This window comes from Macaca mulatta, chromosome 1 (assembly GCF_049350105.2).
Source record: "Macaca mulatta isolate MMU2019108-1 chromosome 1, T2T-MMU8v2.0, whole genome shotgun sequence".
Classification (NCBI taxonomy): Eukaryota; Metazoa; Chordata; class Mammalia; order Primates; family Cercopithecidae; genus Macaca; species Macaca mulatta.
The window spans coordinates 80985103-81010423 of record NC_133406.1 but is presented as its reverse complement, the minus strand read 5'-3'; the positions used below and the strand labels follow the sequence as shown (position 1 = coordinate 81010423).

General features: G+C 48.0%; 1 protein-coding gene across 24 annotated transcripts in view; it reads left to right on the top strand.

The window, feature by feature from the left end:
* Positions 1-25321, top strand: part of TLR5 (toll like receptor 5) — a 39057-nt gene that overhangs the window by 10661 nt on the left and 3075 nt on the right. Inside the window, exons 2-5 of one of the 24 annotated variants that reach the window (XM_077995057.1) lie at positions 6-171; positions 19249-19366; positions 20488-20580; positions 21214-21370. The exons of 1 other annotated variant lie outside the window; for it this stretch is intronic. The gene's annotated coding sequence lies outside the window, so the exon portion shown is untranslated. Of the gene's footprint in view, positions 1-5; positions 172-19244; positions 19367-20484; positions 20581-21189; positions 21371-25321 lie in introns of all 24 variants that reach the window. 22 more of the 24 variants (XM_077994977.1, XM_077994929.1, XM_077994646.1 and 19 more) reach the window with 22 other exon arrangements.

The following is a 25321-nucleotide window of genomic DNA, read 5'->3' as shown; positions in this document are numbered from 1 at the left end:
CTTAGGAAAACAAAAAGCCCTTTCTCCTGATTCACCAAAATATAAAATACTGACTGCCATCACTGTGATGAGATTCCTATAGTCTCAGGAACTGAAGTCTTTAAACAACCAGGGGACCCTCTGCCCCTAGAATAAGAACACATTAGAAGTCCCTTCTGCTAGGACAAGGAGGTAAGTGCTTCTGGTAAAAATGTATCATGTATCTGTGTGTATGTGTGTGAGATACATATACAAATTTATACATATTTGTACATTTATATACATATGTACAAATATACATACATATGTATGTATATTTGAGATAGGGTCTCTCTGTTGACCAGGCTGGAATACAGCAGTGTGATCATAGTTCACTGCAGCCTCAAACTCTTAGGTTCAGCGGATCCTCCTGCTTCAGCCTCCCAAAGAGCTCAGACCACAGGTGCACACCAGCATGCCTGGCTAATTTTTCTATTTTTTGTAGAGACAAGGTCTCACTGTGTGGCCCAGGGTGGTATGGAACTCCTGGGCTCAAGCAATCTTCCCATCTTAGCCTCCCAAAGTGCTGGAATTACAGGCATGAGTCACCATGCCCAGTTCTATCTTCAAAATATTAATGGGGAAAAATATTGCTGGGGTACTTAAGTTGTGCCAAGTACTACAGGGGGATCCTGTGTGAATAAAACTGAGTGCCTGCCCCTCAAGACTTACAATCTAGTGGAGAAGGCATAATGTAATAAACATGCCATGATGGAGATGTACCCAGAATACCAGGGGAGGGAGATGAAGAGTGTATGTAGGCCGGGCGTGGTGGCTCATGCCTGTAATCCCAACACTTGGGAGGCTGAGGCAGGTGGATCGCTGGATCCCAGGAGTTCGAGACCAGCCTGGGCAACATGGTGGAACCCTGTCTCTACAAAGCAAAAACAACAACAACAACAAAATTAGCTGGGCATGGTGGTGCAAGCCTATAGTCCCAACTACTTGGGAAGCTGAGGTGGAAGCATCACTTGAGCCCAGGGGGTTGTGGCTGCAGTAAGCCCTGATTGCACCACTGTACTCCAGCCTGGGTAACAGAGCGAGACCTTGCCTCAAAACAAAAGAAATTAGTGCACGTAGAAGTGTGAGAAGTGCACGTAGAAGTCTCATGGCAGAGGTGGCCTCTGAGGTGGCCTTCAATGGGGCAGTTGGAATGGGATGAGCAGATGAGATGTGCACGAGCATTCTAAGCCCTGGGACCAGCCTAAGCTGAGAGATCAGGTGGAGGGCAGACTCTGAGAATGGCAAGTTAGACGTTGAGCACAAGGCAGTGATGGGACGCCAGTGTAGATACAGCCAGGAAGGCAGGGTGGCTGGAGGTTCCCCCTCTGTGAAATGAAAGGGTTCAAGCACCGAGGGCCTCTCCTGTCAACCATTCCAGAATTTGCTTAGAGTCTGTGGTGGGGACCCTGAGGTCATCCTGAAGAGTCTGAGTGATAATGGGCATGAGGAATCAGTGAAGACTTCTAATCAGAGTCATGCCCTAGGAAGCCCCCTCAGATAGCAAGGGGTGTGTGTGTCAGGATCAGGATCAGGCTTACTCTGGGAGCCTAGCAAGGTGGTGTCTCCCATATCTAGAGAGGAGGCAGTGGAGCCTTGCAGCCGAGCAGTGGCTGTAGAATTGGAAGAAGGGGAATGGATGCTGGAGGCATCCTGATGTGAAATTCACAGAACTGGCCGCCAACAGCATTGATGCCCTGCTTGAGGCTTCCTCCAGCTGGGAATTAAGGAAACCAGAATGACCTCACCCTCCTGGTTAGATTTTAAGGATATATACACTAAAGATAGAAATGAGGATCCGGCCGGGCGCGGTGGCTCAAGCCTGTAATCCCAGCACTTTGGGAGGCCGAGACGGGCGGATCACGAGGTCAGGAGATCGAGACCATCCTGGTTAACACAGTGAAACCCCGTCTCTACTAAAAAATACAAAAAACTAGCCGGCCGAGGTGGCGGACGCCTGTAGTCCCAGCTACTCGGGAGGGGGAGGCAGGAGAATGGCGTGAACCCGGGAGGCGGAGCTTGCAGTGAGCTGAGATCCGGCCACTGCACTCCAGCCTGGGTGACAGCGCGAGACTCCGTCTCAAAAAAAAAAAAAAAAAAAAAAAAAAAAAAAGAAATGTGGATCTATGAGCAAAGATGAATATGAGGCAGTGTCTGACCAGTGAGAAGGGTCTCAGAAACGCCATAGCCCTAAATGCTCTGAATTTGGGGGAAATGCTACAAATATGCAAAATGATTTTTCAAGCTCTGTTCAGATAAGGAAGAAGCAACAAGCTCACTGTCAGAAGCAGATGGTGCAATGGTGTAATACTAGCAGATAACCACTCCCTGACAGGAGAGAAGTGATGGCCCATGTGGGAGAGAAAGAAGCAAGCAAGTGACGTGTGGCTGTTCTGAATCTGCCCAAGTCCTTCTCAGACCAGCCCATCCAAGGAACCCAGAGAATTGGCAGAGGAGCTCTCTGCACCTAGCAGCCTTTTCTGCAGGGCCACGAAGAGGGAAGGAGGCACCAGGCAGGATGTGAGCAAATTCATTCATTCAGCAGATATTTGCCAACATACTACATTCTAGGTGCTGGCAACACGGTGAGCCAAAGAGAACCAAACAATACCTGGCCTCCGGAACAAAATTCTGATTCACAAAATGGGACACAGGTGGGCTTTTAAACCACAAACCAGTGAGCTTGACAGCAACTGTGGACAAATTTCTAGGAGGTTTGGTAGGTGGTCTGCAGCTCTGTGGAATGGTGTGGGGATCCCTGTATGTCAGCCTGTGTTTCTGAATGGTGAGTCACAGAGAACTCAGCTTGTTTCCATCCTGACAGGGTTACCCTTTTCTAGCAACTCTAGGAATTTGGCAGGGCATTGACAGTCTCTCGGGGTACCCCCCAACCCCCACCCATTGCTAATGGAACAAAGGCTGCACATAAAAGTGCACATGAAAGGGAAATTTAGGCTACACTTAATAGATGTGCTTTGCATTACGGAATCATAAAGACCTAGAGAGGCAAACAGACCCTAATGAGACCACCCGGCATCAGTAAATAAATCAACCATTCTGCAGTGCACAGAAGCCTCGTGTGCTGATTCTCTGAGTCCTCTTTAGATAACAGTAGTCAGTCGACAGTCTTATACCCCGCTGTGTTAATCCCTGATGCTAATGACTGTTGCTGCTCAGGCGTGTGATGGGTCTGAGGAGAAACCTAGGTAGGAGCTCGCTTTCCATTTTGCTCACATGAGCGGACTGCCTGTTCCTGGCCGTGGAGTGCATTTTGCACGAGTGAGCTGCTCTCCCTCCTTCACCTCGTTAGCCTGAGTGTGAGCTGCCTAGGGCACCTGCCTGACCCCAGCTTTCCCTCCCCGTGGCGCTGCTGGGTGCTGCTCCCCGGGACTGCGGCAGAGCCCTCCTCGCGGGCGCCGCTCCTGACATGGTGTCCGGCCGCACGGATGACCGGTAGAGGGCAGCAGCGCGCTCCGGGTCCTGAGCAGGGCCTTCCTTGTCAGACTCGCAGTATGTCCGCTGCTGAGGGACGGGGCCTGATGGGCTAGGGGCAAGGGCAACCTGGTGAAGGTGTGGGATCACTGCAGGAGGAAGAGAAAGAGGAGACGTGGAGAAGTGGTGCTGACCACATTGGCGTGTTGAACACTGCACATTTATGTGGGCCCCAATGTGCCTGGCGCGTGCACGCGACCGGAGCCCAGCCGTCAGGTGTAGACATGCAGGAGGCTGGCAGATGGGTTAGAAGAGCAAGGAGGCACAGCAGTTGGAGATGTCGAAAGAGGGTTTGAAGAGAAAGCCCGGAGTGCCTGGAATGGTGAGGAGGCATGAGGAGGCTGACACCGTGAAAGGCAGGGACTGCTCAAGGGCACTTTCAAGGCCATCAGGGAATGGTGTGGAGACGTGAGCGCGCACAACAGCTGGAAGGGGGCGGTTGTGAGGAGGGTCGGAGAGAAGGCCCTCCTTTCACCGGTAGAGGGTCGTGACTGCAAGGTGTCCAGGTTCTTGGGGTTTTGAACAAAGAATTGGACAAAACGCCTAGCAAAGCAAAGAAAGAGTGAAGCAACAAAAGAACAAAAGCAGGGATTTATTGAAAACCAAAGTACACTCCATAGTGTGAGAGCAGAGCCAAGCAACGGGCGGCTCAGGGGCCTGGATGCAGAATCTTCTTGGGTCCAAATACCTGCTAGAGGTTTCTCATTGGCCACTTCATGCTCACCTTATGTAAATGAAGTGGTGGCCCGCAATCAGGCTGATTGGTTGCAGAAAGCAGCCGACCAGAGGCTGAAGTGAAGTTACAAAGGCCAGGCTCCTGTGCAAAATACAAGCAACCAATCAGTGGCTAGGAAGAAGTTACAGTTATTATTCTATGCAAATGAAGACTCGGCAGGGAATCAGTCTGATTGGTTGTGGACAGCAGCCATTCAGAGGCTGGAGTGAAGTTACAAAGTTGCAAATGAAAACTCACCTGCAATCAGTCTGATTGGTTGCAGACAGCCAATTTCCCATCTGCTGTGCAGAAAAGGACAAAGGGAGTAGCGTCTGGTCCTTTTGTTACTTAGGCGTGGAAAGTTTGGGTTTTCCTTTCAGTTTAGTTCTAGGAAGTCAGCGTGAAACAGCCTTAGGTTCCCTGCTTCCAGACCCTATTCTGCCTCACTCCCACATTGTTCCATTGTCAGGAATAAACGACTCGGGGGGTAAGGTGGACCTCCAGATGAAGATGAAGGTAGAAGGGGAGGAGAGGCTGAGAGGCTAACCTGCCACTGGGACCCAGGGCCAAAGCCCTTTATGATTGAGGGAAAGTGACCACAGATCAGCAGATGATGGCTGAGAGATGTACTGGAGCGGGACCGTGGTCCGGTCCTGAACAACACATGCAGCCATGCCCAGAGATGCTAGGTTTAGAGGCTAACATGCAGTAGACAGAGCTGCTTGACCTTAAGTTACTTAACTTCTCAGGGCTTCAGTTTCCTCATCCGTAAAATGGTACCTACAGTAATGGTACCCAGTAATAGTACCTACAAAAGACTGGGAAGATGAGGGAAGGGAGGGAGCTCCCAGCTGTGTGGGGAGGAGCGTACAGGCGAGGGTAACCCACCATATGGTATTATAGGGATTTGTGTCTATTTCTGTTCTCCCTCCAGACTCTAGCCTCGTGGTTCTCAGACATGGGTATGCATCAGAATGACCCAGATGCATTAAAAACACTGCCAGGTCCGAGCCCCAGAGCTTCTGATTCAGTGGGGCTGGGATAAGGCCCAGTAATTTGCATTGCTCGCTAAGCCCAGGTGCTGCTGCTGCTGCTGCTGGTGGTGGTTCCGAGACTGCACTGTGGGCACCACTGCTCTGGAGTCTGTAGAGCCCCAGCAGGGACTCCTGTTGAGAAGAGACGGGCACATAGTGGGAGTAACTCTAGGACAAACAAAAATTCCAGATACAGTGCAAGAAGAGGTAGTGCTGAATGAAAAAGCGATCACTCCAGCAAAGCTTTAAAGTCATGGTGGTTTATGAAGGAAGTTAGAGTTGCACCTGGGGAGCAAGTGCTGAGGTTAATGGCAGTGCAATCCCCCGTCTGTTTTATTGGAACTGTTGTCAGAAGCAGAATGCTGGCCTGGTGGGACTATGGCCCTAGCAATGTTTTGGACTTGACAATGCCCATTTGGTGGGCATGATTCCAGTGGGATGCTATATTATGCATCTAAAGAATGTATTTGTCCTGGAAGAGTTCACTTTGTCCACTGCCCTCGAGCCTTTACCCAAGGCTAAACCCACATTCTGTACCCACATTTGGAATTGGTCCAGGAATTTTATACGTGTGTCAATTTGGAGAAACTCTCTCAGACACCCATTTGGAAAAGAATTTGTGTTTTTCTCAGACAGTGAGTCCTCCATGCTTGCTGTTCCAATGGCCCTCCAGGTTTGGGCCCAGCACCTACCAGGAGAAGCATTCCCTCTGTAGCTTCCACCTGACCACAGCCAACCCAAGCCCCGCTCAGAACCCCAGGTCTGCCAGCGAGCCTGTGACTGGAATTATCTGTTAGGGATCAAGCATTAACTTGGCATAGGAGCAGCCCTGGCGCAGCTGGAGGCATCCGCATGCTGTGGTGCCCCAGGAGCAGAGGCACCCCTGAAATGCAGGCTGTGTGTTTGCTGCAGAGACACCATGGCCCGTAACTCCCCAGGCGTAGGTGAGCAGCTCTGCTGTCCAGGCAATTAAGTCAAGAAAGGGAACCAGCCCAGCTAATGGCTGGGATTAAAGCTAAATGAATTCAGCTCAAATGAAAGGGATACTGACCCTTCTCCCTCTGGTCTCATTATCTTAATTAACAGTGCTTGGCAGGGGTATTGAAGCCTGCATTGATTGTTCTGTTTCTGTTTTTCCCCCTCAAAGCCCTAGATACAAGTTAAATCAGCCTTAATAATAAAAACCCAATACTCAACAGCCCTCAGATTTTCTTACCAGCCCTCCTTCATCTAAGAGAATCACCTGGTTTCTGAGTTGGAGGCGATCCGTTAGACCAACACTTCTCAAAGCATGGCCTGAGACCACTAACATCAAAGTAACTGGGATACGGATATAAAATGCACTTTCCAGGCCTCAGAGGGCTGTGGAACTGGAATATTGGGAAGTCAGGTTTGGGTATTTGTAGTGGGTTTTTTGGGTTTAATTTAATTTTTTAAATTGTGGAAAAATCAACATATAATTTTCGTTTCATAAAAAATGTCCATTTTAGTAATTTTTAAGCAGACAGTTCAGTGACATTAAGTACATTCACCTCTGTTCGTCTCCAGAACGTTTTCATCATCTCAGATTGAAACTCTGCCCATTAAACACTAACTCCCCATCCTCCCCTCCTCCCAGCCCCTGGTAACTTCTGCTCTGCTTTCTGTCTCTTTGAATTTATCTGTTCTAGATATCTTTTTTTTTTTTATATATACTTTCAGTTCTAGGGTAGATATCTCTTATAAGTGGATTCTTGCAATATTTGTTCTTTTGTGACTGGCTTATTTTACTCAGCATAATGTCTTCAAAGTTCATCCATCTTATACCATGTGTCAGAATTCCATTCCTTTTTAAGGCTGAAAAAATATCCCATTATATAGACAACAGATTTTGTTCATTTATTCATTCATTGGTGGACATTTGGGTTGTTTCCACCGTTTGGCTATTGTGAGTGATACTGTTATGCCCAGACTGTTTGTTCCCCAAAGAAGACCACCAGAGTCTAGAGTCAAAGCCAAGCGGCAAGGATCTTTATTACAAGTTCGAACTTGGTCCCTCCTTTACACAGTATACAAGAGGGCCCCGAACAATGCGAGCGTTTGCTTTTTATAGCCCGAAAGTTGTAGGGGAACAAAGAAATTCTTTTGGCTCCTGCGCTTTCAGTAACCTTGAACGGCTGTCTCCTTATCGGAGACTTTCCAGGTGGTGTTTGTACTGAGCTCAGGGAGTTTGAGAGATATATGGTGGTGGGATGGGAGGATGGGATGTGTTTGTGCTAGGCTCAGGGAGTTTTGAGCCCGGGGCTGAGGAATGTGCCCAGCTCCTTTCATTCCCCCCTTCTTTTCAGGTATCTTTAGAGCCAATCTTGGGTCTTATAGATCTGATTCTGTTTCAGCGTTTACAGGTTGGTATTGGGCTCTGAGGACCATGAGTTGTACGGTGTCAAATCTCTTCCTAACAAATTGTAAAATTCTGTTAACAACACAAGGTCCTACGGTAAGCAGAAATAGTAGACTTAGCAGGGGTCCAAGGAAGGGGGCTAATAGAGAAAACATAGAGGAATTCCACCATTGGTCTGCAGCTGAAGCAAACTGCCGTGTTTTTACTTCAGTGCTTAACTTGCGTAACTGTTGGACCCGGTCCTCTACAAGTCCTGATTCATTTATGTAGAAACAACAGTCTTCTTTTAGAAATATACATGTACCACCTTTTTCTGCAGTGAGTAGGTCTAGGGCCCTCCGGTTTTGCAAGGTTACCTGAGCTAGGGACGTGAGCTGCCGCTGAAGGGAGGCAAGGGACTCAGCCGACTCCTCCATAGCAACGGCAAATTGTTGGTATAACTTGTTACTTTCTATGAGGGTGTGACTTAGGGCTCCCCTCGCCAGTCCGGCCGCAATGAAGGATGCGGTGAGGGAGATTCCTGCAATGAGGGGGAGAAATATGGCTCGTGCAGGTCTTGGTCTAGGGTCTGGGTGAATAACAGCACTAGTCCAGTTACCGGTATACCCTAGGAACTCGCCAGTAGTTAGTAGAGTCAACCGGGGAACTAATGTGACAGGGAGACATAGTAGGTTATTAACAGAAGGATTAGGTAGGTTCTTAGATAAGGTTCTATTACACCAGAAGAATATGCCTGATGGAGCCCTTAAGGTGATATTAGGGGGCGTTGCAGTGATGCTGCAGAGGCTGGAATTGGTTCCTGAGAAACAGTAGGGAAACTTCTCCTGACTGGGGTTTAGGTATAGGGGCATGTTTAGGATAGGAGCATACGAGTGGTTTCGGAGGTTGTTAGCTTGGGCAAAGGTAGAGGGTTCCCATGGCAGAGGGACAGCTGTTAGCGGTGGACGCCCTAGAGTGGCGCACAGGAAGCAGCCAGACAGGCTATGAAGTCCTGTAAGGTTAGCAAGTTCTAGTCCTTCTTGTAATAACTTTAACCAGGAGAAAGGACGTAAGTCTTGTGTTAGTCTGTTTTCCTGTCGTTGGATATTCCCGTGGACCAGGGGCAGTACTTGCACTAGGCCTCGCCACAGATAGAGGTGACTGCTAGGCCATGTGGAGGAGGGGGAGTAGTATACAGCCCCATGTTGAGGTGTGGTCCAGCGGGAGTTCCAGGGGTCTTTAACTATCTATGTATATGGAAAGTCTCTATCCCGTCTACGATAGAAGGGCCATTTAGGGTCTAACTGTTTTCTCTTTCCCTAATAACGGGGTCTGTGGATGTTACAATAGTTATAAGGACAGCCAGCATTTTGGTGCCACCAATAGTGTTTACAATTGTATTTAGTTTGATCAAACTCAAAGCATATTATTGGTGTCATAGGTTTGGCTATTTGAAAACCAGTAAAATTTAGTAGAATTGGGCTGTTGCACCCTGAGGAAGGGCAATCAGCACTGGCCAATAATTTTCCGGGCTTATGAGGTTGCCCAGGGTGGGTTCGGTTTTCATAAAGCCAGAATCTCCAGACAAAGGGATTATGAGCTGGTTTTGTGATTTCTCCAGCGGCCACTAGGGCGACTAACATTAGGGTTAGACTATCTAACTGCATGTTTGCAGTGAGCTATGCTGCCGGCGCAGGGTGAGTTTTAAGGGGTTGTTCCTAGCTCTGTCCACAGTCCACGTGTCCGGTGCTTCAGCCGCCGCCGTGATTGGTCCCAGAAGATCAGAGGTTGGGTCCACTGGCTTGACGTGGGTGTAGTGGATCCACGATGCGATGCCTTCTACCTTCAGGGCGGTGGGTGTGGTTAGGAGTACCTGGAGTGGTCCTTTCTACCTGGGTTCTAGGGTCTCTTGTCGGTGTCGCTTGACCAGGACCCAGTCTCCCGGCTGGTACGGATGGGGTGTCGGCGGGGGACCGGTCTCATATAGTTCCTTCAGCTTGGGCCAGATTTCTTGATGAATTTTCTGCAAGGCTTGTAGGGAAAACAAGAGTTCAGAGACATTTTCTGTTTCGGACTTGAGCAGATCATCTTTTAGGCCGGGAACTAAGGGTGGGGGTCTGCCATACATAATTTCATAAGGAGTAAGGCCTAGTCTGTAAGGGGTATTACGGGCCCGGAACAGAGCGTAGGGGAGAAGGACCACCCAATTAGCGCCAGTCTCTATAGTCAATTTAGTTAAGGTCTCTTTTAAGGTCCGATTCATTCTCTCTACCTGTCCTGAACTCTGGGGCCTGTAAGCGCAATGTAGTTTCCAATTTGCCCCAAGGATGGAAGCCAAATCCTGACTTACCTTAGCGACGAAGGCCGGCTTATTATCTGACCTTATCTGGACAGGGAAGCCATACCTGGGGAGGATATCTTTTAGGATTTTCTTTGCTACAACCTGAGCAGTTTCTTTCTTGGTGGGGAATGCTTCAGTCCACCCTGAAAAAGTATCTACAAAGACAAGTAAGTACCGATACCCGTATTTTCCTGGCTTTATCTCAGTAAAATCTACTTCCTAGTAGATACCGGGCCTGGTTCCCCTAAGCCTTGTTCCCGTTGTAGCCTGGGATTGGGGGTAGGCGTTGTTAAGCTGGCAGACTTTGCAACTTGTCACGATGTTGCTGGCCATCTCGGCTGTATGTCTGAATTTGAGCTTAGAGCGTCTGATCAGGTCTATCATCCGCCGAGCGCCCAGGTGGGTGGTTCGGTGGATGTGTTCTAACATTTGTTGTCCTAATTTTTCTAGTAGGATGGTTTGGTCATTAGTATCAGTCCACCACCCATTCTGGATCTGTTTCAGGGGAAGCTTGTCAATCCACTGGAGATCTTGTTCTGAATAATCAGGGAAATATGGCAAGTCCCGGGGGCCCGGGTCAGGGAGCTGGAGTGCAAGGAGTTGGCTGGGAGCCTTCGCCACCTTTCTTGCAGTTTGGTCCGCTAGAAAGTTGCCTTGAGCAGTTGGAGTAGTTAGTTTCTGATGCCCTGGGCAATGCACAATGGCTAACTTTTCTGGCCTCCATAGGGCTGTTAGCAGGGCTAGGATTTCTTGCTTGTTTTTTATTTCTTTTCTTTCAGCCGTTAGTAACCCCCGCTCCCTGTAAATGGCCCCATGTATATGCGCTGTTGCAAAAGCATATCGGCTGTCTGTATATACCGTCAGCTTTTTCTCCGCCCCTAAGGTAAGAGCTTGGGTGAGCACTATTAGTTCGGCCTTCTGGGCCGATGTCCCCGGGGGCAGGGGTTCCGCCCAGATTACCTCAGTCTCTGAAGTTACTGCCGCTCCAGCGTATCTCTGGCCCTGATGCATGAAGCTGCTCTTATCCGTGAACCAGACGAGGTCGGCGTCAGGAAGTGGGCGATCCTGCAGGTCTTCTCGAACTCCGTGCACCTGAGCTAGTACCTCGGTGCAGTCGTGGAGTGGGGCGTCCAGGTCCAGGTTGGGCAGTAGCGAGGCAGTCTCTTACCCAGTGGCCAGCCTCCTTGCAGTAGGCATATTGGTCTTTTTTCAGATTATTATGCCTGGGGGGGCCGCCTAGGTTGGGTGTACTCTGGCTGTAGATGTTCTTTCTGTACTACTGCTGCCAGGACCTTGGTCATTTTTTTTTTAGTGGCCTTAAATTGCCTTTTTTTCTGGAGTATCTCTGTTATTATAAACCTGCTGGGCTATCTGAAGGAGGTTTTGAATCCGCTTTCCTTCTAAGTCTTCTAATTTCTGGAGTTTTCTTTTAATATCTGGGGCTGCCTGATTTACGAATGACATTACAATAGCTGCCTGACTTCCTGGAGCCTCTGGATCTATGGGGGTGTACTGTCTAAAAGCTTCTATTAATCTTTCTAAGTAGGTGGCTGGGCTCTCTGTCTTTCCCTGCAGAATAGAATATACTTTAGCCAAATTAGTGGGCTTGTGAGCAGCTGCCCGGAGACCTGCCATTAGAGTCTGGCGATAAAGGTGTAGCCGTCCTTTACCTTCTGCCGTGTTGTAGTCCTACGCCGGCCTGGTCAGAGGAAAGGTCGCGTTTATGAGGTCAGGGTTAGCAGTCGGTTGACCGTCGTCCCCCGGGACCAGCTTTCCAGCTTTTACCTGTATTCCCTCTCGCTCCTCCGTGGTAAACAAGATTCGGAGGAGCTGCTGACAATCATCTTAAATGGGCTGGTGGGTGAACATGACACTATCCAGTAAAGCCAGTAAATCTTTGGGGTTGTCTGAAAACCGAGCACTCTGAGCCTTTTAGTTATACAGATCACTGGTGGAGAATGGCCAGTACTGGAGCTTGGGGATTCCTGTGTCATCTGGGGGTTTTATTTCCCGAAGGGGTAAAGCCACCGTGGAGTCAGGCGGCTGGGGGGGGGGCCTAGTCCGCGAAGTGCGCCCTCGCGTCGGCCCCCCCAGCCTTTTAAAGTTACTTTCCCTTTCAGCGAGCCCGCCTCCCCTCCGCCTGCTCTGTCCCTCTATCTCTTTCTCTAATCTTTCCGTTTCTGTCTAAATCTTTGATTGACATACTTACAGGGTCTTTTCTTTAAGTTTCTATCTTATTCGCGCGCGCTTTCTCTCTCTGTCTCTCTGTCATCCTGTGTCCTTTCTCCTTTATACTCAGTCTCTTTCTCTGACTCTCCACGTCTGCCGTTTTCTCCCCTTTCTCTTTCCGATTTCCCTTCTCACTTTCTCCTTTTCCCATCTCTATGGTCTCTCTCTCACTTATTTTCTTTTCTTTTTAGTCTCACTTTCTGTGTCTCTTTTTGTAAAGGAATGTGGGTTGGAATCCCTGTAAAGGAAATCCGCGCTGGAAGCCGGGAGCCCGGGGACCGGGGCCGCGAGCGCGGGCCGGAAGCCGGGAGCCCGGGGACCGGGGCCGCGAGCGCGCGCCGGAAGCCGGGAGCCCGGGGACCGGGGCCGCGAGCGCGCGCCGGAAGCCGGGAGCCCGGGGACCGGGGCCGCGAGCGCGCGCCGGAAGCCGGGAGCCCGGGGACCGGGGCCGCGAGCGCGCGCCGGAAGCCGGGAGCCCGGGGACCGGGGCCGCGAGCGCGCGCCGGAAGCCGGGAGCCCGGGGACCGGGCCCGGGGGCGCGCCGGAAGCCCGGAGCCCGGGGACCGGGGCCGCGAGCGCGCGCCGGAAGCCGGGAGCCCGGGGACCGGGCCCGGGGGCGCGCCGGAAGCCCGGAGCCCGGGGACCGGGGCAATTCAGACGGCGAGCGCGCACCCGGGGACCGGGGCAATTCAGACGGCGAGCGCGCACCCGGGGACCGGGGCAATTCAGACGGCGAGCGCGCACCCGGGGACCGGGGCAATTCAGACGGCGAGCGCGCACCCGGGGACCGGGGCAATTCAGACGGCGAGCGCGCACCCGGGGACCGGGGCAATTCAGACGGCGAGCGCGCACCCGGGGACCGGGGTCAGATTCAGACTGCAAGCGCGCACCCGAGGACCGGGGTCAGATTCGGCTGTTGCCCGGATTGCGAACCCGCTCCGGCAACTCAGATCGCAATTTAAATCAGAAGAGAGCCAGGGGACGTCTCCCACCGGTCTCCACTGGCTGTCCTATAGCGCGTCCGCCAGGACTGTGCCAGCCTCAGTTTCAGACCTCGCGAGTCAGAGATTCAGATTCAGAACAGACACACAGACACAGACAGACAAACGGAGACGAGCCAGCTCACCTATCAGTAGATCGATCCTAGCAGATCCGTTGACCAGGGGTCTGGTGGGCTTGGGGAATCCCGGACGAGCCCCCAGATGTTATGCCCAGACTGTTTGTTCCCCAAAGAAGACCACCAGAGTCCAGAGTCAAAGCCAAGCGGCAAGGATCTTTACTACAAGTTCGAACTTGGTCCCTCCTTTACACAGTATACAAGAGGGCCCCGAACAATGCGAGCGTTTGCTTTTTATAGCCCGAAAGTTGTAGGGGAACAAAGAAATTCTTTTGGCTCCTGCGCTTTCAGTAACCTTGAACGGCTGTCTCCTTATCGGAGACTTTCCAGGTGGTGTTTGTACTGAGCTCAGGGAGTTTGAGAGATATATGGTGGTGGGATGGGAGGATGGGATGTGTTTGTGCTAGGCTCAGGGAGTTTTGAGCCCGGGGCTGAGGAATGTGCCCAGCTCCTTTCAATACTGCTATGAATATTGGTGTGCAAATATCTGTTAAGCTTCTGCTTCCAATTCTTTTGGGTGTACACCCAGAAGTGGAATTGCTGGGTCATGCAGCGATTAGTTCTGTGTTTTATTTTTTGAGTCAGTACTGTTTTTAAGCAGCCCACGTGGTTCTAAGGTGCAGTCAGGGTTGCAACCAGAAGACCAGGTGATCAGACTCTGCTGGTGGAATCATCTGAAGACTCTGAACAACCCCAGATGCCCAAACCACACTCCACACGAACTAAATCAGCCTTTCTCAGATGGGACCCACACACTTGCATTTTTTTAAAGTCCCCTGGTGATTCCAGTGTGTAGTCAACTTTGAGAACCATTGGTTTCCATCAGTGATCCTCAAATTTGAGTGTGTATAAAATTCACACAATGGCTAAGGATACAGATTCCTGAGAGAGCACACCACCCCCTCCCCCCGCCCACCACCACCACCACCAGCACCACCACCACCACCACCAACAACAACCCCAAAGAGGCTCATTTAATGCATCTGTGGTCAGTCTGGGCTTCCCGGGTCTGAAGACTTCCCAGGTGATTCTAATGTGTAGCCAATGCTGAGAGCTACTAATCTTGTTCAGTCTTTCAATGAAACATGAGAACACTGAGACTGTGAGGAGTGACGCGCTCTGCCCAAGTCCCTGAGCTTGTTAGGGTCTGAGTCTGCACTCATTCCCAGGGCTGATTTTCAAGACAGTCCCACAGGTTCTCCATACTCTGCCTCGCAGGTGCAGGGGGTAGAATCATATATAGAACCTGCATCTTTTCTACTCTTAATTTGAACTGTAATCCTTGAATTAGAGTATAGTCAGTGCTGCTATAAGGCTTGTTTTGGAATGTAAACTTGTTTCTAACATGATTGATGTATTAGGGAGCAATATTAATGTGTTGGGAAGATTATTGATATGCTAGAGAATAATATTAACATATTCAAGAATGTGAATTTCACATTTGCTTATGTGTAATTTCTTGCATGTAAAAGCAGAAAACTGTACCCAGCTGTGCCAAAACACAAAAGAATATGCAAAATATACCTCCAATATTAGTCAGCTACCTCATTTTCCATGTGTGATTTGAGCCACATGCACCCACATCTGTTGCTGTAACTTCCCCTCTGATATCAAATAACCCTTCTTCCCCCATTCACAATAACTCACTGGCTGGGTGCGGTGGCTCACGCCTGTAATCCCAGCAATTTGGAAGGCCGAGGTGGATGTCAGGCCTCTGAGCCCAAGCCAAGCCATCGCATCCCCTGTGACTTGCACGTATATGCCCAGATGGCCTGAAGTAACTGAAGAATCACAAAAGAAGTGCAAATGCCCTGCCTCACCTTAACCGATGACATTCCACCACAAAAGAAGTGAAATGGCTGGTCCTTGCCTTAAGCGATGATATTATCTTGTGAAATTCCTTTTCCCGGCTCATCCTGGCTCAAAAGCTCCCCCACTGAGCACCTTGTAACCCCCACTCCTGCCCGCCAGAGAACAACCCCCTTTGACTGTAATTTTCCTTTACCTACCCAAATCCTATAAAACGGCCCCACCCTTATCTCTTTTTGGACTCTCTTTTTGGACTCAGCCCGCCTGCACCCAGGTGAAATAAACAGCCATGTTGCTCACACAAAGCCTGATTGGTGGTCTCTTCACACGGACGCGCATGACAGTGGGTGGATCACCTGAGGTCAGAAGATCGAGACCACCCTGGGCAACATGGTGAAACGCATCTCTACTAAAAATACAAAAATTAGCTGGGCATAGTGGTGCATACCTGTAATCCCAGCTACTCAGGAGGCTGAGACAGGAGAATCACTTGAGCCTGGGAGGCGGAGGCTGCAGTAAGCTGGATTGCATTCCAGCCTAGGTGACAGATCGAGACTTCATCTCAAAAAATAAAAATAAGATAACTCACAAGCTGCAACCCTTCAAATGCCCACTTCCACAAGCAAACTGCAGGTCATTTTCAAAGCCAAGTGCTGTATTTATTATGCATTTTTAAGCATTTAACTTGGCTAAAACTGTGCTACCATAAGGGGGGTTCCAGTCCTTTCTTTTTCTTTCGTTCTTTTTTTTTTTTTTTTTTTAGACAGAGTCTTGGTTTTGTCGCCCAGGCTGGACTGCAATGGCATGATTTTGGCTCACTACAACCTCCATCACCTGAGTTCAAGGGCTTCTCCTGCTTCAGCCTCCCAAGTAGCTGGAATTACAGGCGCCCGCCACCGCACACAGTTAATTTTTGAATTTTTAGTAGAGATGGGTTTCACCATGTTGTCCAGACTGGTCTCGAACTCCTGACCTCAGGTGATCCACCCGCCTCAGTCTTCCAAAGTGCTGGGATTACAGGCGTGAGCCACCGCGCCCGGCCCAATTCTTTCTTTATATACATGCCACTGATAAGTTTTCAAGTGTGAAACACCCTAGCTCCATTTTTCCCATGAGCCCTGTGGTTTTTATTGTGTGATTTTGAATAGTGTAATGACTTGTAAAAAGGAATGTGTATATCACCTGATAGAAGAACTAACTGTAGAAGTAATTATACACATTGCTTTTTAGCATCCTTTTAACAGTGGTTGAGAAGCTCACTGCCCCCTTGAGAATTTTAGTTCCTGTCCCTCCCTTTCCTCCCTCTATGGCCACTAGATGGCGCACTCCTCCGCTGGGGTCGGGCGCTGTTCTCGGTGCCTTTGCAGCGGCAACCTGGTCCGCGTGGACGCCGTTCTTGAACTCTCGTCTCACTGAGGTTTGATCGGGTCTGGAACAACTTCACAGCCTGGTTCTCCTCTTTAGATTGGATTTCCCCAATCCCAGTGCTCATTCAAGATTTACTTCCACTCATTTTAGCTCTGGCTCCTTTTTGGATGGTACTTCCTCCCAGGCTGTCCAGGAGCTGCCTCGATGCACACCTCTGCTCACCTGCTCATCTGGTTCCTCTGCTCACCTGTCCTGCCGTTTAACCCACAGAGATCTACTTCAGAGACACAAATGTCGTTGTTTCATGCCTTTCTGTACTTCATAAAGAAATCGGTCTGCGTGGTATCTTTGTAATACAACATAAGCCCAGATAATGTTCTTTTACATCCATTTGTTCAGCTGGCTTTATCCACCTTACTTACTTACTTTCATTTTAGCTTCCCTATTATGTACTTGAAAATTCAGTATCCTGGAACATATTTCGTTTAGGGCTGTCTTTAACTCATCTTTACCACAAATTCAAGGTCATCTAGTTTCATGGCGTGTTTGGGAACCAGCAGTTGAGTCATCCATAAAAACAAATAATTTAAACTAAAAACTGTAACTGTTCTTCGGAGCTGGCATTCTCACTCCCATATCCGCAGGGATTTCTCTGATGATAATTTCCTTCTCATGTTTGGATAAAATAGCAGCTGCAAAACTGTCAGCAACTTGGGGTTCAAGTTTGTTATTTCCTGCAAATACTGGTAGTTCAGCATTGGAACATATTTATATCTTACAGTCACTTAAAACCCTCATTTCTGAAATCAAATTTTCTGTTCTCTTTTCTTCTAGAATAGAGATCAGCAAACTACAGTCTGTGTTTGGACGGCAAAACCTAAAATATTTACCCTCTGGCCCTGTAGCGAAAACGTTTTCGATCCCCTGTTCTAGAACCTAAAGTGTGATTGTTTAACAGAAACTAAGGCTCCTCAGTGTGACATGGAGGTGGACAGGCCTCAGGATGTCAGCGAATCCTCTGAAACTGGGTTCAAAATTTGGTTTGTGACGCAAATGTGCATTTTTGTAGGAAAAAGAATCAAAGCTATCATCAGAGTCTCAAAGGGGTCCAAGACTTCAAAAGGTTTAAAAACATATTGTCTACTGATGGGCAGTGTGACTGAGCATGAGAGCCCACCATAACATCCTAGGCGTGAGCAATGAGGCCAACATGCTTACATGCCTTGTAGGGCACTTCAGAATCTACTTCATACTATAAGATGTGGAAAAGGTTATGTGGAACCCAATACAAATGTGGTCTTTCCATTACCATGTATTTTCCTCCTTGGGTGGCAAGGCCTGTTCTCCCCCACTATTCTTGTCTCATCTGAAGTACATCTTCAGAATCTTCACCCCAGGTACCACTGAGTAAGGGCTCATGCTTCCTACCCACACCCTTATCTCTGCCTCCCAGGATTATATCAGTTTCTAGAATCATAGCCTTCCAATTGCACGCCAGGAACCCTGGAGCTGGATTTAGAGCCCATTGCAATAACTGCCTCTCATCTCGTCCCTTGTGACATCTGTCCCTCTATTCGTAGATTCTCTTCTGCCTTTTTAGGTTGGTTTATCATCTCGATGCATATTTGATATTATTGGACACTATGGAGTGTCAATGATAAATGTGTAATTGAGGGTGGCAGGGACAGAGCAGAGCACCTCACATGGCACCTGAGAAAGCCTGTCCCAAACCTTGGAGGCAGGAGGGGTGGTGTTTGCCTTTAGGAGTTTCTTCTGAACTGTAACACCCTTGTCTGCCCTGATTGGTTTCTATTTTCTTTCAATAATTCTTCATCTTATCTATTGAGATCACTTTGAACTTTTATCCCATTTTCCAAAATGCAGCCTCCCACCTATGTGTCTCATCTATAAATACAAGGTCATTAGCTCTGAGGCCCATTTGAAGCCACAAGAAATTCACTGAGACAGAAAGTGGCTACTTCATTTGCATTACTCAATCTCATCACCTACAAAAGAAACAAACACTGGCCAGGCACGTGTCTGTAATCCCAGCACTTTGGGAGGCGGAGGTGGGCTGATTGCTTGAGCCCAGGAGTTCGAGACCTGTCTGGACAATATGGCAAAACCCTGTCTCTACAAAAAAAGTGCAAACATTAGCTGGCATGGTGATATGTACCTGTGGTCCCAGCTACTCAGGAGGCTGAGGTGGGAGGATCATTTAAGCCCAGGAAATTGAGGCTGCAGTGAGCTGTAATTGCACCACTGCACTCCAGCCTGGACAGCAGAGTGAGACCCTGTCTCAAACAAAACAAAACAATCACAGACTGTGTAGGTGGAAAGAATACATAGGATTCACAGAATTCCTGGGTTTCATCATCAGAGTGCCTGTAAGGAATGTGGAAAAAGACCTGCAAGCTTTACCTCTTGGCACTGCAGCACTGTCAGACCCAGGCCTCCGTTTTATAACAAATATTTGAAATGACCTCTTTATTATTTTGAAATGATATTCATAGATGTAACATAATCCACCTACATGCATAATTTTATAGAAATCAATATACTGTCCTAACTGGGATATAAAAAAGAAATAAAAGGGGGAGTAATTTATAATGAATTGGTACATGTCTCAGTGTGTGAATGCTTGTGTGCAACTAGAAGATGAAATGAGTTAAACACTCACACCTACTTATAAAGAAGATGCTTGGATTTAAGAGAAGTAAGATAATATTCAACTGACACTTCTTAAACATTTTTTTTCCAAGGCAGGGTCTTACTGTGTTGCCCAGGCTGGACTACAGTGGCACAAACACAGCTTACTGCAGCCTCAAACTCCCAGGCCTCAGCTATCCTCTCACCTCAGCCTCCCGAGTAGCTGGGACTACAGGTATGCACCACCATGCCCAGCTAATTTTTGCATTTTTTTGTAGATATGGGTTTTTGCCATGTTGCCCAGGCTGGTCTTAAACTTCTGGGATCAAGTGATCTACCCACCTTGGCCTCCCCAATTGCTGGGATCACTGGAGTGAACCTCCACACCCTGCCTCTTCTCAAACTTTTGTATTACACTTGACATTTTGAAATGAGGACTAAGTAAATTTGCTCACACATAAATGCTGTCACCATATGGTACAGACGGGTACAGTGTGTGACGTTGTTTGACTCTCCACAGAGGCACTGGCCACCATGAAGTGATTTTCTGAAATGCTGAATAACACTGTCAACAAAAAAGAGTCAGATTCTGTAAAATATTTCAAGAGGTTTATTCCAAGCCAAATGTGAGGACTACAACCTGTGACAGCCCCAGGAAGTCCTGAGGACATGTGTCTAAGGTGCTGGGGCTACAACTTGGTTTTATATATTGTAGAGAGACACGAGACATCAGTCAGTCTATGTGGGGTATGCATTGGTTTGGTCTGAAAGGCAGGACAACTCAAAGCCTGGGGCTTCCGGGTCATAGATGGATTAAAAGACTTTCTGGTTGGCAATTTGCTGAAAGAATTAAGTTTTTATCTAAAGTCCTGGAATCAAGGGGTTATGAAGAAAGGTTCTTATGCAGAGGAAGCCTCCAGGTAGCAGGCTTTAGAGAGAATAGATGGTAAATGTCTCTTTCATGAGAACTAAAAAGGTGCCAGATTCTTAATTAAATCTCTCCTGGATCAGGAAAAGACCTGGAAAGGGAAGGGGATTCTCTACAGATGTAGATATTCCCACAAGAGACAGCTGTGCAGGGCCCTTTCAAAATATGTCAAAGAAATATTCTATTTTGGGGTAAAATACTTAAAATTTATTTCAGGTCCTGCTATCTGTTGTGTATTTTATTTTATTTTATTTATTTTATTTTATTTTATTTTATTTTTGAGACAGCCTCACTCTGTTGCCCAGGCTGGAGTGCAGTGGCATGATCTCTGCAACCTCTACCTCCTGGGTTCAAGTGATTCTCATGCTTCAACCTCCCAAATACAGATGCCACCACCCTGCCCGGCTAATTTTTTGTATTTTTAGTAGAGACGGGGTTCCACCATGTCAGCCAAGCTGGTCCTGAACTCCTGACCTCAGCTGATCTGCCCACCTTGACCTCCCAAAGTGCTGGGATTACAGGTATGAACCACTGTGCCAGGCCTATTGTGTTGGTATCTTATTGCTGCAAAGAGTCTGTTCTATCAGTCTGAAGATCTCTGTTTTAATGTTAATACTGGTCAGTTGTTCCTGAATTCCAAAGGGAGGAGGGTATAATGAGGCGTGCCTGACCCCCTCACCTTTCTCATCATGGCCTGAACTAGTTTTTCAGGCCCCTTTTCTTGGCCAAGAGAGGGGTCCATCAGTCAGTTGGGGAGCTTAGAATTTTATTTTTGGTTTATAACACTTTATAAAGGTCCAAACTAAACAAGGTACAGTCTTTCCTAGATTGACAATTACCTAGATTGACACAGTAGTTGCATTCCTGAAAAGTTCAGTATATATTAAAACAGTGCAAAAACTATTTTTTTAGCATATAACACAAAGTTAGGTTCTGAGGTAATTTTGAGCAAGCTTTTGACCCTTAGGGACTTTGCGCAGGACATCCTACAGCTGTGTGGATGCTGGCCGATTCTGCATGGTACAGGACTGTCATGCAGATGTAAACCAAAAATTAAATTCAAAGGCCCCACAACCATCTGAATGGACTTTCTTTTTTCTTTCTTTCTTTCTTTTTTTTTTTTTTTTGAGATGGAGTCTCTCTGTGTCACCCAGGCTGGAGTGCAATGGCACAAGCTCAGCTCACTGCAACCTCTGCCTCCTGGTCTCAAACCCCTGACTTCAGGTGATCCGCCTGCCTCAGCCTCCCAAAGTGCTGGGATTACAGGAGAGAGCCACTGTGCCCGGCCCATCTGAATGGACTTCCTTCTAGGTCAGAGCACTCAAAAATTTAACCTAAAAGTCTGGTTTAGGCCATGATGGAAGTGGGGGCTGAAAATGCCTCATTATACCTGCCAACATTAACATCAACACAGACCTTAGGTCTGATGAGAGGCATTTACATTCTGTTCTGTGTAGCTGGCTACCTGGAGGCTTCATCTGCATGATCAGACTTTGGACTCCACAACCTCTTATCCCAACCCAGACATTCTTTCCTTTTGAGAACTCTTTTTTTTTTTTTTTTTTTTTTTGAGATGGAGTCTTACTGTGTCACCCAGGCTGGAGTGCAATGGCACAAGCTTAGCTCACTGCAACCTCTGCCTCCTGGGTTCAAGCAACTCTCCTGCCTCAGCCTCCTCAGTAGCTAGGATTTCAGGCACACACCACCATGCCTGGCTAATTTTTGTATTTTTAGTAGAGATGGGGTTTCGCCATGTTGGCCAGGCTGGTCTCCAACCCTGACCTCAAGCGATCTGCCTGCCTCAGCCTCCCAAAGTGCTGGGATTACAGGCGTGAGCCACCACGCCTGGCCTCTATTGATAACTCTTTCAACCAATTGCCAATTAGAAAAATTTTAAATCTACCTATAAATTGGAAGCTGCCCCCCGCCCCTCAAGTTGTCTCGTGCTTCTGGACCAGACCAATGTGTATCTTAAATGTATTTGACTGATGTCTCATGTCTCCCAAAAATATATAAAACCAAGCTGCATCCTGACCACCTTGGGCACACATTCTCAGGGTCTCCTGAAGGCTGTGTCATGGGCCATGGCCCTCGTATTTGACTCAGAATAAATTTCGTCAAATGTTTTACAGTTTGGCTCTTTTCATTGACATACATTATTATGCCATTCTGATTACAGGGGGGATACCCACTCCTGTCACTGCAACAACCAAAAAGCAAGCCTGCAAATTTACAGCTTCCTAGAAGGCAGCTGTCCCCATCAAGAGCCACTGCTTTTAGAGAGTGTTACAGATAAAATGCACTGAGGCAAAGGTCCTTGAACAGATCCAATCCCTTTATCTTTCTGTTGATGGCAGTGTTGTTCATTCAACATATTCAACATACTCTTTCCTTTTTTTGTGTGAGCACCATGCTTCTTTCTAACTGTTTGCTGTGTGGAGAATATAGTCTACCAGGGGACAGAGATGTTAAGTATGATAAATAAGCAACCAAATAGACAAGACAATTAAGGGCTGTGATCATTGCTTTGATGGAAATAAGATGGTTTTTGAAAGATTAACAGGGCGGGGGAGTTATTTCAAATAGTGTGTGCAGGAGAAGGCTCTGAGGAAACACTGGTGTGAGATCCAGTCGCAGTAAGAGCAGAGAGAAGAGGGTTCACGTGGAGGAGGCAGCACGTACCAAGATCCCGAGACTGGAAAGAGTTTGGAATGACGGACCATGTGTGTATTCCAGGATGGCTGGAGCTTCCACCTTAGGACCTTGGTGCTGGCCACTCCTCTCCCTCAAACACTGGGCCTCTCCACATTTTTCCTTACTTCCTTCAGACCCCTGCCCTAATCTCATTACATCAGAGACACCTTTCCTGTCTCCTCTCTATAAACAGCAGCCACCACCCCAGCCCTGGCACCCCCATCTCCTTTTTCCCACTTTACTTTCCTCCATTGCATTTACCTCCACCTGTCAGTACCTATTTCCTCTTCCTTTTGTTGTCTATCACCTCTTCCGTCCACCAGAATGTAAGCTCCATGAGGGCAGGCTTGGTCCATTTTGTTCACAGCTGTATCGCCAGCTCCTAAAACAATGCCTGAGGCTTGGTGTGCTGGCTCATGCCTGTAATCCCAGCACTTTGGGAGGCTGAGGCTGGCGGATCACTTGAGGTCAGGAGTTGAAGAACAGCCTGGCCAACATGCTGAAACCCCATCTCTACTGAAAATACAAAAATTAGCTGGGCATGGTGGCACACACTTCTAATCCAAGCTATTCAGGAGGCTGAGGTGGGAGGATCACTTGAACCCGGGAGGCAGAGGTTGCAGTGAGCTGAGATAGCACCACTGCACTCCAGCCTGGGTGACAGAGTGAGACCCTGTCTCAAATAAATAAATGATAAATAAAACAGTGCCTGACACATAATAGGTACTCAGCAAATTTTTTTTAGTGAGTTATTGAGGAGAAAAACTATTCAAGAAAATGTTGACAAGACAGTCAAGAGCTGAATCATGTAAGTCCTCGTAGGATTTTATTCCAAGTACAGCGGGAGGGAAGGGAAGGGCCCTGTACAAAGAGGAATGATATCAACTAGATTACGGTTTTAAAAGATCATGCTGGCTGCTGGCTGGAAAATGAAAGCAAGACCAGAAATAAGAGAGCCAGTGAGGAGTCTCCAGTCTGACCCACACAAAGAGATGGCGGTGGCTTACAGTAGGGCAGTGGATAGGCTTGGGAGGTGGCACCAACAGGACTTGCCGATGGATTAGATATGGGGGTGATGTTTAAAAGAATGAGGGTGACTCTGCTATGTTGTCACCCTGAGTCTCTGGATGGATATGGTGAAGCCATTTACTAAGATGAGGGAGAAATTCAGAGTGGTGATAAACATTCTCACCAAGTTTTTCCTAACAATTATCAGATGCCTGAGTTTGATACTTTGAGTCAACCCAGGCATCGATGCCTACTTCTGATTTGCTGTAGCTTGTGTGCCACGGCCTCACAGTTTCTGTGGAAACCCCACCATACATCAGCCCCAACACAAAGCACAGCCTCGTTAGAGATAGGCTACCTCCGGCACCGTGACTGCTCCAGGCTTAATCTCTCCTGGTGTTGACACCTTTGCCAGTGATGTTGTCTCATGGGATCATGGGATTCATGCTCTTTATAAACCATTGCCTTCTTCCTGTTTCTTTCATTTATTTTTCCTCTCATTCACCTGCCCTCTGAGCTATGTAACTTTTCCTTTACCTTCCAACAGAGGCCTTTCGTTACATTTAGAGCAAATGGAATGCATAGCAGGCACCAAAGATGGAGGTGCTATGCCAATAACAGACACCAAGCTCTCTGTGGGTGGGGTTCTTGTGTGTTTTCTCTTCACAGCACCCAGCACAATACTTGGAACATAAGCCAGACACATTTATTGAGCACCATTTCTGCTGCACCCGTGAAGAAAACACTCAACCCACCCAGACAGACAGTCAGCTCCCCCACAGGACTTAAGCAAGTGGGCCGGTCTCTGTTTATTGTCATACACTCACACACTCACACAGCTATCAGGCGAGCACTAGGCACTTATCACATTTTTATTAAGCCCATCACATCTGACTCTTTGTAGGGATGCCAGAAAGTGCCCGATTTCTGCATGATGGGATGGACTGTGGGTGGAGTAAGGTCAGACAAACGGAGATGGGCCAGTAGCCTAGACAAGTTAAGGGAGAAAAACAATGAATTTATTTTCCACTCATCAGCCGAGCTTTCTGTGGGCTAGGAACGGGGTGCCTGGCTAAAATGAAGCAACACTGTGTCTCTTCCTGCTGTTTTCTCCAACTCCCCTCAGCAAATCAGGAATGAAAAAACGAATGAATGAACAAACGTAGAATTATTATAAGGATTAAGTGCAGGCAGGGTGCAGTGGCTCATGCCTGTAATCGCAGCACGTTGGGAGGCCGAGGTGGGAGGATCACTTCAGCTCAGGAGTTCAAGACCAGCCTGGGCAACAAAGCGATACCCCCATCTCAATTTTTAAATTTTGATTTAGAATAATAAATAAATTTTTAAAAAGATTAAGCGAAATGTTTTTTAAGTACCTAGAATAGTGCCTAGTATATAGAGAATTCAACATAAGTGTTTGATAGAAAGAGAGCAAAAATAGGCCAGGTGTGGTGACTCATACCTGTAATCCCAGCACTTCAGGAGGTTGAGGTGGGCAGGTCACTTGAGCCCACAAGTTGGAGACCAGCCTGGGCAATGTGGTGAAACCCCATTTCTACT